Below are 10,494 nucleotides of genomic sequence, written 5' to 3' on the forward strand. Positions count from 1 at the left end.
ATTTCCTACGGTCCGTGAGGGATGTAAAAGAAGCGGAGTTTCTAATAATTAAGCAGGGTCCGCAAGAATTGTTTGATGAGTACCCAGATAGTTATGTGAGATTGTCCCGCTACTCTAGTTATCTCTAATACCACAATAATGAGCGGTGGAAGACGAAAAAAATGGTGAAGGGACTAAGGAAAAAACTAAGGGAAAAAGTAGCCCTATGGTAGCTGGATGAGTTCAACAAGGCAATGGAAGTCTGTTGTATCACTGAGAGTAGCCTCAATCACTAGGAATTGGTCAAAGCAGCTCCTAAGCAGGAGAGACCACTAATGAGGGACGTACCAGAAGGGACTTTTTATAACAGCAGTAAAAAGAGACGAAAGCCTATGTTCTCTAAGAAGTCCAAGCAAGGAGCAGGAATGAGGCGAGAAGGAAACAGTAATGCTCGTCAAGGCAAAGAATGCGAGATCTATGGAAAGAATCACAGAGGCAGACCATGTCTGATAGGTCAGAATGTGTGTTTTAGGTGTGGCAAGCCAGGACATTATATACGAGAATGCCCGATAGCTGCTAACGGCTCGAGACTACTAACTCGAGGAAGCGTGCTTACCCTTAGAAGGGAAGAGACATGTAAGTCACCTAAAATGATTCAAGGTACGATCTAAGTTAACGACTACCCTATGCATGTATTGTTTGACTCGGGTGCTAGCCACTCCTTTGTTTCGTATGAGTGCGCAAGGTGTATAGGTCTTACTATTAATACAAGGTTATATGATTTATATGTTTCCACTCCCATTGGCATTAGAGTTTTTACATTTAATGTTGGCCTAAACTGTATTATTCAGTATGCACACCAGTGTATTACATTAGACTTGATATATGTGCCTTTCTATGATATCGATGGGATACTTGGTTAGAACAGACTGTCCTCATAGAACGTATTCTTCGAGAGTTAGTCCCATGCCTTGAGGTAAAGGTTGAACTTGATCACAGAAATTCAGGCAAGTGAATATCTGAGACATGGCTACTGAGGATACATGGTATTCCTCTTTATAAGAGCAGAGATGGAAAAAGGAAATAGAACGGTGGCAAAATGATGTTGAGATGGGTTTGAGTTACAGACTCCTTATTGTATGAGCCCAGTGGAGCGAATAAAAGTATAGTAGGCTCAACAAAGTTAGGAGTCTACACCCTAGTAGGGAAGTGAGATGATGACTCAACGCTCAAGTGATCAATGTAACCTCAAAAAAGATAAGATAACAGGACGGAATATCGAGGTTTGTTAAATCCCTAAGTAGTGGTAAAGGAATTCCTAAGGGATAGAAAACCAAGAGGGATAGAGAAACCATATATTATCAAATGAAGAATTAACGATGAGTTAGATGCCTAACTTAAACACAATACAACATGGTGATTAAATGTTATCTGTGTGATATGAGCAGGGTATAGTAATCTATATTTGACCATAGGAATAATTGGTGAGAAAATAAGGCAATTCAGGAAAGATAAACTCAGGCTGGATCCCTATTGAGGACACAATTGAATAGAAATAGATAAGCATACAATAGTTAATGGATGTATTGGGAATGAATATGTCATGAGGGATGAAAAGGTTCTCGATAATGCCTAAAGCTTAAGGTTGTCGGAGTGTGTAACCCAGGCACCCAAGCTAGTATGAAATTTGAGAAACAAAGTTCCTAATAAGGAATGCTACTGCCTATAGAATTGTGTAACTCTAAGTGGAGAGGCCCTTTTTATAGGGACATGAAAGTGAGGAGTATACCCTAACAGGAATTGAATATGAGGAAAGCTTGACCACGAAGCACCTCTCTGAAAGTAGATGTGATTCTCTGTCATAAGAGTTATAGTATTTTCACGAGAGTAAACCATACTAGGCCAAGGTTACAGTAAATAGCCAAATGGAGTCAATAGAGATATATCCTCTATCGGTAGTACAAAAATACTGGGCTGCCAATTGCTTTGGTATGAGCAATGCAGTGCCCGCGAGGGTCAACCCTCAAATGAGAATAACGAGAAGTTACTGAATTAAGGCACAGAGTAAACTTGATCCTAAGGAGAGCCAAATTGGTCAAACGTAGTGGAAAGATACTATGAGGCAAATGTATGTAACACCTCAAGTGTAATAGAGCAATGGCGAATGACAACATAATGATGTAAGTCCTCTCCCGAAGTCATTTAAAGGCAGTAAGGACTGTAGAGTCCTAAGGCAAGGTAGATTGGCATTGATGTGTGGATAAGCTAATAAGCTTGATAAATGAGCAAGTGCTTAAGCCACCATGAAGCGAAAGTGATCTAAAGTGGCTAAACTTAAAGGCTAAGGGGATATGGAAAAGGTAAAAGCTTCAAGGATGACGAGAAGTATTAATTAAGGTCTAAAAATACAATATTATATCTGTGATCAATCTTAAGGAATGATTGGTTAAGTTACCAATAGAGTGGAGGTGACTTGTCAATCAATCCCGTGGTCTAAGATCTCTAAAGATCTTAATGTGGCAAATTGATACTGCTGATAATTCTGCTACTGCTACTGATATTTTAGGGTCACAGTAGATCCTAAAGAGGCTTATAATGAAGCACAATTGCTCCCAAGGTCATATTAGACCAAGCCTAAAGGGATTACATGTTAAGCCAACGGGACGATGTAACATCCTGAGTTTTATCGGGTTTTAATAGCCTCTTTTTGGTTGATTTTAAGGATAGATTAGTGATTTAATGTTGATCTTGGTGTTTGGGTTGGAATTGAGGTATGTTGGAGGAATAAGTGAATAGACCCCTCTTAGGGTATGTTTGCCGTGACAAAGTTTTACTTCGCCGCGGTGAACTGGGAATTCCAGGGGGGATTGTCTTTCGGGCAGGTTTGGCCGCAGCGAAGTCATAGGGACGCTGTGGTGAAGTTGTTCAGGCGAGCGAGAGTTTCCTCTCGGGAAGCTTTTGTCACGACGAAGATTAGAGTTCGCCGCGACGAAGTCAGGTTTTCAGGCGAGTGATCCCTCTCGAGATTAGTTCGCCGCAGCGAAGCTCTGGGTTCGCCGCGGCAAAGGGGGTCGAATCTATATAGTCACAGGAGGGGTCTGGTTCTGCAAAAATTAGAAAATCTGAAGGAGGAGAGAGAAGCTCTGCTAGGGTTTCGGTGTTATGGCTTGGGAAAGGTGTTTCTAAGGATCCATTACCTCAAGTAAGTGATTTTAACCTCTAATCTACTTTCTTTCTTGGAATTTTTGAGGATTTATGGTGAAACCCTAGAGTTTTCTAGGTTGTTATGGAATTGAGGTTTTTGACCGATTGTTTTGAGTTTAATTGATTGCTTTGGGTTAGTCTAAGTATTTAATCGGTGTAGTTTTCTTGGATTTGAAGAACTTTGAGTTTTTGAAATTAGGGTTTATGGAAATGGGAGGTTTGTGATTGAGGATGATAATGTGGAGGTTGATTTTGAGTTTTGTGAATTGGGTTATGTTAAGGAGGGTTAAATTGGATGTTTAATCGGTTTAGAATGTTGTTAAGACTTCAATTGTTCTAATGGGATGTTTGGGGTGTTGAATTCCTATAGTGGGTCCTTGAGGTTTGAATCCTAAATTGATGTTTAGAAAGGAATTAAGGTTTTAATGGATTTTTACGACCTTGGAGTGTTGCCTTAGTGATTATACCCTTTTGAGTTGGGTAGAGTTTGGTTGGAGTTAGGAATTTTGTGTCCCCAAATATTGTTTTGGCCACATTATTGGTTGAAAGCTAATACATGTTGGTTGTGTGCTTGTGTAGACCAGTTGTGAGCCTTGTTGGTGCACGGGGCCGTGTTGTTGGTTTGTTTTTCCTTGCTCAGGTGAGAGGTAACCACTTTCCAATCCTTTATACATGTTTTTGTGGTATTGTGAGTGGATTTATGTTTTGTGCTCCGAGTAACAACTGTGTTCAAAGTGTATGTTGTATATTAAAAAGGAAAACCGTCTTGTGGGGTTCCGATTGATATTGAATGAATTTATTACTTGTGAAAGATAGACCACTGAAAGAAGTTAATTGTGAAATGATTAATTACTCTTTGATTACGGTTTGAGCATGATGCATGAATTGGGAATTGGTGTGAGTTTTTTATTGTTACTACCACGTGGTAAGGCCTCTATCAATGCATGATGGTTGGCTCTTTACGTCCCCCATAGTGAGGGATAGGCCTTTTGGCTCCCTACATCCCCCAGAGTGAGGGATAGGCCTTTTATGGCTCCTTACGTCTCCTATAGTGAGGGATAGGCCGGGTTCGGCTCTTGAAAATTCCCCAAAGTGAGGGATATGGTCATTGGGATTGCATCATTACACTTGCATGACTTGTGTAGCTATCATTTATCATATTACTTGTGAACTGCCCCACTTGACACCTCACGAGCACCTATTTAGTAGTACCTTGAATTGGAAAGATTGGTTACTGGGACATTTGTCTCACCCCGTGGTTTACAATGTTTTCAGGTGAAGATTCTAGGCGTGTGCCATCGGGAAGAGACGCAGAGGCTTGAGCTTGGTTAGCTTTAGGCCTCTAGCCCTTGTTTATGTATGACTAGTATATATTGCCACATTTAGGATTCCTTTTTGAAATATTTTGATTGCCTGGCCTTATTGTAAACTGGAGGGAATGTTATCTCCTTATTTTGGGTTGGCCGGAGGCCATTTCTAGTGTCTTATGAAACTTTGTTTTATTTTGTTGGAAACCATTTGGATGGGCTGATGTTGATGTCTTTTGTTACCCAAGCTGGAGGCTCGGAGGCCCAGTGGAGGTTAATGAATGATTTCTAGTTGCATGCAACAGAGTTTGGGTTTGACTCGAGTTTGAATGTTAATTTCAAAAAAAAATTGCGCAATTTCTTTCTACTATGTAGTTTGTTGTAACAGCTTTCCTTTTCTACCATAGTAGTGATTTTATGACGAGTTTATAATGTTTTGAGGATAAGGATTTTACAGACGATGCCTCTGGAAGTATGAAAATGAGATGATATGCTGAGTCAAGAGAGTGATATCTCTCGAGACATGGGATTAAGATGACACGTTAAGCCATGAGGGTGATTCCTCTAGAAGCTTGATAACGCAATGACCAGGGATGAGTTTAAGATATAGAAGCCCGCTCCAATGGTTAACTAGTACTAAGAGAGTACCCTTGACTTTTTCACAGACTATAAGTCTTGAATGATGTACATTCAAGCAAGCCAACTGTAAGATGAAAAGATACAAGAAGGATAGTTGGATATAAAGCACTACATAGAAAGGGGATGTTGATTACCACTAGGGTGAACTGAACCACAATAAGAAGGGTTTATAGTCCAAAGGTGATAGATCAAGCTGATGATACGTAAAGATAATTGATAAGAATTGTCCATCGTATAAGGTAAATAGAAAGGATATATGGACATAAAAAGGAAGTTATTACAGGTTGTGGTTAGAGACACTAGCCACAAGAATGGGTCAAACCCCAAAGGTGAAAGAACTAACAACTAGGTATATGAGACCCTTCTAAATCCTTGCTAAGATAGACTTAGTGGCATATAAGTTGGCCTTACCCCCAAACTTTAGTCAAATACATGATGTCTTCCATGTATCCCAATTAAGGAAATATCAACCGGATTCCTCTCACATCCTACAGTATGAGGATGTTGTGTTACAAGATGACTTAACATGGGAAGTGAAACCGGTGAAGATCGTTGATTTCCAAGTCAAACAGTTGTGGCAAAAGGCCATTCCAATGGTTAGAGTAATTTGGGAGAGTCTGAAATAAGAAGAGGCGACCTGGAAAGAGGAAGACAACATGAAAGACAAGTACCTAGAGCTCTTTAAATGAGGTATGTTTTAAATTTTAAGGACAAAATTTATTTAAGGGGGGAGGAAATGTCACATCCTAAAATTTAAATATTGAAAAAAGGCGTACTGATGATACCGGACTCCTAGAGGCAAAATTAGAAATTTTACAGAAATTCCCAAAAATTCCCTAAAAATGGAAAAAGGTCAAATTAGAGGTTTTTTAAGGCACCTATGATGTTTTGGGAGTGAAAATGGCCCAAAATAAATTATGGTGAAATTTCACAAAAATAATTATTTTTGAGGAAATAAAGAAATTTGAAAAAAAAATATAATTATTTTAATTATGTAAGGGCCTCAATAATTCAAGGAAAAAATGGATAAATTCCCTGGGAATATATGTGAATTTATAAAATTATTTTCAAGCATTGGAAATGAAGGAAATAATTTATAGGGAATTTACTTCTGAAATTCTATCGGTAAGAGCCCAATTTCAGCCAACTTCTATCGGTAAGAGCCCAATTTCAGCCCGATTAGACATGAAGGAAATAATTTATGGGGATTTTAACCTTCTGAAACAAGACATTATTTTCTAGCTTGATTGGTATATTTGGATGTTGTTTGGAATGATTTATGGAAGAAAATCAAGCTAGAGTTCATGATACTCAATTCGGCCAAGTCTTGTTCTTAAGGTTAGGAATTGTTTCAATATGTTTTGATGATTCCAATGAGTTCAAAAGATATTTTGTGTAGGAATGTACTAAAGGGAAGTGTTTTAAATCATTTGAATCAAAAATGGAATTTTTGGAAAATATGGACCCATATTCGGCCAAGCTTAAATGAAAGGGAAGGAATGCGATTTCGTAAAATCTAATTAGATATTTGGATTCTACATGAAAAATCATGTAGGAATGACCTAAGAGATTGATTGAAACAAAGGGAAAATGATTAGGTCAAAAATCCAAGAAAAAGGGATTTAATGTTCAATTATTGTATAATGTGTTGAGTGGTTAGTAAATGATGGGCATTGATGTTGGTTTACTAGGTATTTTGCCAAATCATCAAGGAGATACCCTAAACTTAAAGGGGACAAGTCACTAAGTACACAAGAGGTAGCATTGAATTATGATTAAAGTGCTTTCTTGCTTATATTTATGTGTATGTGTGTATGTGCTATGAATATCATGATGTAACTAAGCTATGCTGCTGAATTATGATTGCAATGTTTATATTGAGCATGCCTTGGCATTGTGTTACATGAATATGAATAAACTGGCTTACTGTTCCTATCATTTTATTATGCATGAGCAATAAAGTTATGTGCACAAAAGCAAGTCACGTTATGTTTGCATCATTGCATGATAATTATAACTCTTTGCTGCTGGGATTTCTTTGAAATCTCATTCCCCTATGTTTAAACTAACCTTAGAAGGAGGATCAAGCAAGGGCAAAGGCTAGAAAGTGGTGAATGAAGGCATGTAGATGCTTAGCGACATTATTAATGGATATTATGTTATGTTATGTAATGTTTGGATGTTTTGTATTTGTTGGATAATAGCTCCCTTATGGAGTTGAATATGTATGAACATGTATGAAAATGTCTAACATATTATAAATTATGTGCAAGCATGTTATGGGTCCCAAAAGGTTAAGAATGAGAAAAGATAAAAGAAAAGGTAAAGTTGGACCTAATTAAGGGATAAAATGTCCCTAAAAATGGCCCAAAATTGGGAAGCATAAAATAATAAGCATTTCTTTGAGTTTTGACCTAAGATTTGGCAGAGTTATAGATTATATTTTTAGCTTTAAATCAAGTGGTAGAATGTTAGAATCAGAGTTTTGTTCGAAGAGTTATGCCCTTTCAAATTTGGGCTAAAATACTGGAAATTCAAAAATTGACCATATGAACAGTGCATATTGTCAAATTTTCTAGTACTGTTTTGAATAGAAATGAGTCTAATGAATATTTTTTCCCTTAAAGTACTCATGATAAGCTTTGGGTGAAAATTAGAACCACTTAATTTTGATTTTTCTACATTTAGTTATGAATTTTCATAGTTAGTCTAGAAATCTGTGAACAGTGTGCGGACCGCACATAAATGGAAAAGGTTGACCTTGAACTTTTTCATTCTTAAGCTATGGGAAATGTATTATAATGGCTCCAAATGATGTATAATATGGTTATAAAGGGAGGTGTGATAGAAATGGTAATGCAAATTCATATATAAAATAAATGTCATCAATGAAAGAACTTCAACTCAAACTTCAATTCAAACTACTCACGGTTGGATATACCCAAGTCGTTGCGCCATTTTTGCCTGCACGCTTCCCACTTGTTATATAATAAGTCTTTAAAGCCATATAAGCAAATGAAAGGTACAAGTTAAACAATTTATAGTGAAAACAAAATTATTGATTTACGTTAAAGTACTTACACATTGAAAATGCCCCTCATCTCACTACTTGGACCACAACCCAAAGGATCAAACCACTAGATGATATTGTCAATAGGGCAAGGAACACACAAACTCCAATAATGACTGCATCATAGAGTAAGATTTATACATTGTTGGATACCACAGTAATTCTTAGCAATTTGAATATGTATAAATAAATATAATTAAGCTACTTGCCCTTCAATAATTGGTGCCAGATAACAAGGTAATTTGGTGTCTCCAATTGTATTGCCCACATATCTCGTTCTCTTATCTAGTGGGTTATACTTCTTCTGCACACTTGCAGGGCATAAATATCTATACAAATTTCTTTTCTCCATTGATGACATGCATTTGTTATGGAAGAAGCTATTGCTGAATTGAAATAAGATAATTATTAGTAACTATGTGCAAAGTAAAAAATTAGAAGTTTAAGTTAAAAATGAAAAAATAAACTTACATGATTGCTAATTGAACCCATGCTATGTCCAACTCCTTCATAGACAAGAACTCCTTGATATCTTTGTTGTCAAGTCTAAACAAATATGATTTTTCTTCACCCACAATCCCTACATGCATCTTTATGTCAATCTTGTTAATTGTTTTATAGTCCTCATATAATTGTGCCAAGCAGGGATATCTATTAACAGTTTTTTGGTCCTAATGAAACATCAAATAAACATAAGTACTATACGTATGATGTTAAAAAAATTCACATAATATAGCGAGACATTTTCTTACCATCGCAAGTATTATCTTCTCATCAACAAGGTGTCTAGGCTAAAGAATAAAATTTCCTATTGCTTGGCCTAATTTTACAACCTCAGCAGTTGGGAATGGCACATCTATACCCGCCTCTCCTTCTTGAACAGCCATAGTTGTAACCCTCACTTGGTCCTCTTGAATTTATTGGTGATGGACGGTGCTCCCTTAATTGTAGAGGAGAGCATCAGCAACAACACACATCATTGAAACCTCTAAATGAAGACAACAAGGTTATCCAACGTCCGGCATAGGACAACTAGGATCATGCGTTCGCATTGCCCCTGATGGATTGCAACTATCTTTAGTGCTTTGAAAGCCGGGGGAATCCTAAATGAGAGAAATGCAAGTACTAAATTAAATAAGAGAAATGTTGGGAAAACTCAATATTAATTTAAGTGAAATTGATTAAAAACCTGAGGTGTGCATTGTTGTTGAACTATCCTAATTTACATGCTAGAGACCATAGATTTCATCTCATCATGAAGCTCGGCCATAAGCTCTTGTCAAAGTGACTGGCGTAGCTAGGCCTCAATCCTGACCTTAAGTTGGGATTAGAGCTCGTCTCGAACTTGGTCTCAAAGTTTAGCTATCATCTCATCAGTAGGTTGACTTTGTAGAAAAGCTCGTGAAGTTTGTCTAAAATTTAGGATCATGTCGTGATACTACAAACCTCTGCCAATCATTTGGATCAAGGAAGAAGTATTTTTTGCACGAATCATCATCCTTTTTGGGCCCTTAAACATACTGGCTCATGGGTATGTGCTTGAAATCTTTCTAGCTCTGACAAACTTGGTGTAACAAATGCTTTTTCATCTGCTCAGTAGGAGGAATGTCATACGTTTGCTATAAAGAAATATATATATCTAAGTTAAAGATATCAGTTATAACTATATTTATAAAAATAAATAAATCAAATAAAATTAGAAAGTGATATACTAAAATATCTTCCCAGATCCTATCCTTTATTTCCTTGGAAATTGACTTCCAATTAGGCTATAGAATGTTAACATTACTTTGGGCAATAAAGCCTATATAGTTAATGGATCTGTCCTTCTCTTGACTAATTGGATTCATATTGACATCAAAATCCATATGCTTCTTTTGAATACGACCTTGACGTACTGCTAACTTTGGTAGCCTTGTACTACCTCTACCCTTCCTTACTTGAGGCTCATTCACATCATCATTGTCATAATCCTCCTCTATATTTCTATCACAATCCTCCTCCATATTTCTATTAGAATCCTCCTCTATGTGCCTGTTGAGAAACCAAAATTAGATAGATAAGTAAATTATAATGAAATGCATTCATATAAATAATATCAAGTATATTGAAGTGAAATGAATGAAAGAAAATAAGACAAAGTACATTACAAAATTACATTACTTAATCTGACTTTATGTGTTGTCCCATATCCCTTCACAATGATCATCTCTTGCAACATATTCATCATTATCTACCAACTCTACTTCACTTGGTCTAGGTGGATTTAAAGCAAAAGGTAGTGTCTCATAAAGA

Source organism: Neltuma alba, unplaced genomic scaffold (genome assembly GCF_004799145.2).
Source record: "Neltuma alba isolate B1F8T4 unplaced genomic scaffold, ASM479914v2 tig00010128_pilon, whole genome shotgun sequence".
Lineage (NCBI taxonomy): Eukaryota > Viridiplantae > Streptophyta > Magnoliopsida > Fabales > Fabaceae > Neltuma > Neltuma alba.